The sequence below is a fragment of the Lupinus angustifolius genome, unplaced genomic scaffold, assembly GCF_001865875.1.
Source record: "Lupinus angustifolius cultivar Tanjil unplaced genomic scaffold, LupAngTanjil_v1.0 Scaffold_16_110, whole genome shotgun sequence".
In the NCBI taxonomy this organism is placed as follows: domain Eukaryota; kingdom Viridiplantae; phylum Streptophyta; class Magnoliopsida; order Fabales; family Fabaceae; genus Lupinus; species Lupinus angustifolius.
The window spans coordinates 43,958-50,056 of record NW_017718958.1 but is presented as its reverse complement, the minus strand read 5'-3'; the positions used below and the strand labels follow the sequence as shown (position 1 = coordinate 50,056).

At 33.5% G+C, this 6,099-nt stretch overlaps 1 pseudogene; it reads left to right on the top strand.

Moving 5' to 3' along the window:
* The first annotated feature begins 2,852 nt into the window (after nucleotides 1-2,852).
* Nucleotides 2,853-4,915, top strand: LOC109338002 (annotated as a pseudogene).
* The last annotated feature ends 1,184 nt before the right edge of the window (nucleotides 4,916-6,099 follow it).

Here is a 6,099-nt window from a genome sequence, read left to right as displayed (position 1 = left end):
GGTAATGAGATTTAAGTAAAATTTTCAAGAGCACAAATATTGAGTCAAAATGAGTGTATTAAACAACATATATATTAAAAATCATCGAGTAGAGAAAATAAAATACAAAACTCATAAGTGAATGAATAACTAATGATGAAGCCAAAAATGAAGGTATCAATAACTAACCACCTTATTTTAGAGGATGATACACTCTAGGTGTTTCTGAAACATGCAAAACAAAAAAAATTAAAATAATGATTCTTTAAATAAAAAAGTGTATAAATAAGATAAGAGATGCATATAGAGAAATTAACTTGCATAAATGTTTCAGGGGAGAACGAAACTATAAATAAAGAGAGAAAATAATAACAATGAGATAAGATGAGGAGATAAATATATTATTAACAAAAATAAATAAACAAATAAATATAATATTGTAAGTGAATGTATAATATAATGGAGATTGAGTACATATCATATGTTTTGAAAGTTTGATTTTCCTTGAGGAAGATATCTTTGCTTATCATACGCTAAAGGTGAAAATTGTTGGAAGAATATATCTACAAAATAATGAAATTACTGAGAACACGTCTATAAAATAAGGAAATCAATAAAAAATTATACAAAAAATCAATGATAAAATAAGATAAATCTACAAAATAAACCAAAATATCAATGAAAAATGTAGTAAAGGTCAGATCTGAAAAATAAATAAATAATGTACTTTAAAGAGGATGATTGAAAGAGAAAGAAAAATGATGATAATGAAGAGACATAATGAAATGAAATGAAAATGGAGAAAAGGAAGATTGTTGAGAGAATAAGAATGTTGGAAGAGAAAGAGAGGTAATAGACCTCAATAACAATTCAAATGTAATTTAAGATGTAGCCATAAAAAATGCAATAATTGTCAAAAAGGACAAGTATAGTGTGGGAAAGTACATATGATTACCATGGAACCATTTAGGAGTAGAAAAATGAAGGAAGAGATGACATGTGACAATTGATGAGGTGATGTAAAGGAGGAGATGTCATGTGGCAATTGATGAAGTGGTGAGAATTTATTTTGTTATATAGTAAATAGATAGATAGATTAGATAATTTATTATTCATTATCTTAAAAACTAGTAACAATCTCTTCACTCTATTCCTCCTAATCTTTTTCCGGGTGAGGATTTTTATAGGAAAGCTTCCTTGTAATGGTAGTATTGGCAAAATAAAGAATGTTTGCACACTCATGCACCTACATTTTTTTAGGGCATAACATTTAATTTTTGTCCACTTGGCTTATTAAGCCCATAGACACCCCTTTTGAATGGCTTGGGTGATTTGTGAGCTTAGTATGTATTAAAAGAGTCAAATTCATATTAAAAAAAGCATATTAATTGTGATGTAGTGTGATATAATGCTTAAAAATTTGTGATGTGATTTATTCAAATATAATAGCATGGAGGGGTGAGCAGAACCCAGCCCTACCCGCTCACCCGATACAACTCGATTATGATCGGATCCAAATAGGATTAGATCTGGTCGGGTTTAGGGTCGGGTTCGGATTCAAAAAATTGACTTGGACAATATATTGGGGCGAGTAGGGACCAAGCATGACCCGATTCGTCTCGTTCCATGATCACTCACTCATCATGTTTGCATATGTTTCTACTCAAATGTGTATAGAGTAATGATACCTTTTCGTCGAAAATATTATTGATTCTTTAATTTTTCATAATATATACATGATAATATATATATACACACACATATCATTTTATATGTCAAATTACATATTCATAATAATAAATAATATTGAGAAGTCTTTATCAAAAATGATTATACATTATATTTAATCGAGTCTAGGTCGGGTTTAAAAGCTGACCCAATCAATATTTAGGGTCGGGTTAGCTTCGAGTCTAAGATCGGGTCCAGATTCAAAAAAATAACTCGACCAACATTTATGACTGAATAATGATAAACCTTAATCTGTCATAGTCCGACTCATGCTCACCCCGTATAGCATGGAATCTTTGTTTTCTCTAATTTCTTTATTCAAATTCTTTTTATTTAGTTTTGAATTTTTCTTTATTTTTTATTTGTATTTATCAATGCTCATACGTTACTATTAACCTATCTTAAAATAAGAAGGGTGTGAGAATTTGTGCAATAAATATACCACGCTCTTAATGCCTATAATTTTTTTTGGCATTTTTGGAGTACACACTAAAGTAGAACAAATATTTATTGTCTTAAATCTTATTTTATATGATGTCTCGTACTGATAATAATAAAACAAAAATAATAATAATAAAAATCGTAGTGAGAAGCTTGCATAATAATATTCAAGCAAGACGTGTGAAACCCTCTTCTCATTGATAGAATCCATCATCCCTATTACTAAAAAAGTAAAAAGTCTAATACCAAATGGATAACAAGTGCTATTCAATTTGTTTTTAATAATTTTTATAGATTCAAAATTAATTTTAAATAAAAAAAATTATAAATCTTCAAAACCATTATAAGTTTATAACTTCACATCATTCTCTCCGTTTCTCGAGGTATCTAGGCCCTTCTGATTCACTTCTGTTCCACAGAGAAGTCATTTGACTAAAGAACCTTGAAGATAATACACATGGAGTCAAGAACCACTTGTTTTCAAAGGGAATTTGAGTAAAATAAAGTACATGTTGGGCTTTTTATCATCAAAACCTGCAAGAATGCTTTCCCCCCGCCATATTTACAACATCAGCAATGGGGTTTTCGTCCAACTTTTACAAACCATAGTCAAGAGTGGACAAATGCTGAGGTTAATGAATAAAGTCTTAGAAAGAGTTTGTTGTTAATTTATTGAAAAGTCACAAATAATGGGTTCAGCTACATAGTCCATGATGTACCTTGTTGGTGTCCGAAAGCAGCACAGAGACTGCATGAGTAACTATTTTTTGGAAATATCAGACAACCCAAATGAAGATGGTGACCTTGTCTAGCTTCAATGATCAATAACAAGGTATCAAAATCTCAGACTTTACCATACAATAATAGTAGTGTCCTTTACACAAAGACAAACCTTTCTCTATCTTATAACTTATAAGCCCAACCCTCATTCCCTTTCCTTATATAGTAACCAATCATTGGAGAGCTTCATGGAGGTGAGGGAAGAGTTCATGGTTTCACCTGCTGGTGATAGTGTACCAACTTCCAGAACTGCCCATTTTCTCAAACCAAAAGCAAACTCCATTGATGATAGCCAAGTTTCTGGGTTTTTTCAACCAAATAAGTGGCCTTTACCATTCAGACTCGATTCCGGGTGGGACTACTAATCTAAAAAATGGGTTGAGTGGGTTGGTATTCTTCGTCCAAAGTTTGAATCTTCGTGGAAGAAAGTTGGAATTCTTGATGCTATCATGAGCACCAAGTACTACATAATAAAAAATGAAGACTTGGCTATTGGGGTTGCAGAGAAATGGTGTTCAAAGACAAATACTTTTATGTTTCCATGGGGTGAAGCCACTATCACATTGTAGGATGTCATGGTTTTGGGGGGTTTCCCTGTTGTTGGTGATCCTGTCTTCACTCCACTTGGAGGCGTGAAAATGGATAAGATAGAAAATCAGTTAGCTTCTTGCTAGACGGGAACTTTGGAGAACCCAGAGATGTAATTGCTTGACATCAGCATGGGTGAATATGTTCAAAAATAGTGGGAGGGAAATTGAGCATGAAGCATTCCTTACTACTTGGTTGTCAATGTTTGTTTTTCCTCATGCGGGATTCACAGACAATGCTGTTTTTCGAATTGCTATTAATCTTGCTAGAGGGAATGAAATTGCTTTGGCACCAGCAGTTTTGGCAAGTATACAATAGTTCATTTGACAAAAACCCCACTAGTACAATAGTTCATTTGACAAAAACCCCACTAGCTAGTGAAGTGGATTTGGAAGTTAAGCTTCGGTCAGAATTTTACTTGGTTCAAAGTTGGGTATGGGAGAGGTTCAATAATTTGAAACCAGAACCCAACCTGATCAACAATGGAGACCCAATATTGGCTAGGTGGCACAATGTTAAGGCCTTGGAAATTGACAATGTGAGATTGGCCTTAAATTTAGCTTTCGATGATTTTATTTGGCGCCCTTACGTTATATATGCTGGTAAGTGGAGGGTGTTTTATCCAGAGAGTGAAATGTGTGTACTTGATTTTGACGGTGAATCCAATAAAGGCTATTATCTTTTGTTAGATGCTTGAGAGTTTCTGAGCTTGTTGGAATTGGTTCTATTATACAGCAGTACCTCCCACATCGAGTTTCTATGCAATTTGGAATAGATCAAGATGTTCCAGGTTATGTGCCTTGATGCAATAAGACTAAAGTCATTGCTTGGGAAAATTATTGCAGGCCTATATGTGATAGGAATTTGTATTTCCCATCAAGGCTTTTTGAGGCAGATGTTACCACAACTTATGCAAGGTGGTGGAAGCAATCAGTGCTGGATCATCTGGATCCTGTTAAGAATATTGTGCAGCAAAAGAGAAGTGCAAGAAGATCATCAAGTCGTTGGACTCATGCATCAAAAGCGAACAGAAGCAGTAATGATGCTGGTGTTCCACCTGGTTTTCCTCCCAAATACGTTAGCAATATGATTTCTGGTAAGTGTTTTTTTTATCAGCAATTTCTGGTAAGTGTTGTGGTGATGGTTCAAAAGCAATTAGTGGTGATTATCCAGCTGATTTACCTTCTGCTTTTCTTCCTAAATGTTAACAAAAAGTCACTTCTGAAAACTTTGTTCCAGATGGTTTGGAAGCTAATGATAATGTTGAACTGATGATCCAACAAGTTTTTATCCAAAATATAACACACTGAAGCATTGCGATTCTGTTGAAAACTGTAAGCCTGTCTTGGAAGATAATCAGAGTTTGGGTAATGTAACAGCATATGAATATCATCATTTGTCTAATCACTGTTCTTCAGCATCTACTTCAGATCATGGATCTGTTGAAAAAATATTACTGCTGTCGAAGCTATACGAAAAAGATAATATTGAAGGTTCACTAGGGGGTTTGGAGGATGATTTTGAAGATGCAAATTGGAGTGAAGGTTCAAGGCTGTCTACAGACAAGGCAAGCCTATCTGGAACTCAAGATGAAGATCACAGTGATTCATCCGAGACGAATATAGAGGAACTTGAACAGAGAATTAACAAACTTGAAGCAGAATTTGAGCAGCGAATTGAGAAACTCCAGAGAGAGACTACACAATTAATAAAAACAAGGTTTGGTCATAGTTGAAAATATTAATAGCCTATCAAACTAAAACAGTATATCCCCTTGTTAACATGTATTACTTGTTAGCTGGTAATTTTCACTTAGTAGCCCCGTGTTAGTGGATTTGGCTGGTATTATCATAATGTATCAATATTGTTCTTAGTCTATAGCCTTTTTCCCTTGTTTCCTTTATGTATTTAACAAGTTTGATCTTTGTCAAAATTATGATGTATTTCCAAACTTGTATTTCATCTTGTTGCTAGGAGTGAATTCAATTTATGTGCAGAATTAGAGGGTTGGAGTTAAAAAACTGAACCATTTACCAATTTCATTTTCTGTAGTATACTCCAATAATAATAGCATTCAAATTAATTTCATATTAAAACCAATTTTTGTGCTCACAATTAACATATCTGTACCGATGGCATCAGAACCTATTGGCTCCATCTCAACAAGTTTCAAGTCCTTGCTAAGCAACCGTGGTTTTCTATGTAGAAAGCTAGTTGTGGCTGACTGTGTAATCTTCATAACAAATGACATATTTCGAAGTTTTGAAGTTTTGCTGTGTCCTTTTGAATTTTTGGAGAATAGATGGAAGATAATGGAAGGAGGTGAGAAAGGGAGAAAGATGCAATGGATGGCCTTATCTAAAGTTTACTTACTCATGAATCTTATGGTTCTCATTTGGCTGTCTTAATTGTCTGCAAAGTTTATAAGATAAAGTTTTCTGTTTGGATTTGTCCAACTTGAAATAATGCTTCTATAACTCATAATTTCAATTTTTTCTATTATAATGCCTTATATTGTAATAAATTTAACCGAAAATGCTTCTGGGTGGGGCAACTTGTTTGCATTTTGCATACTTATAAACT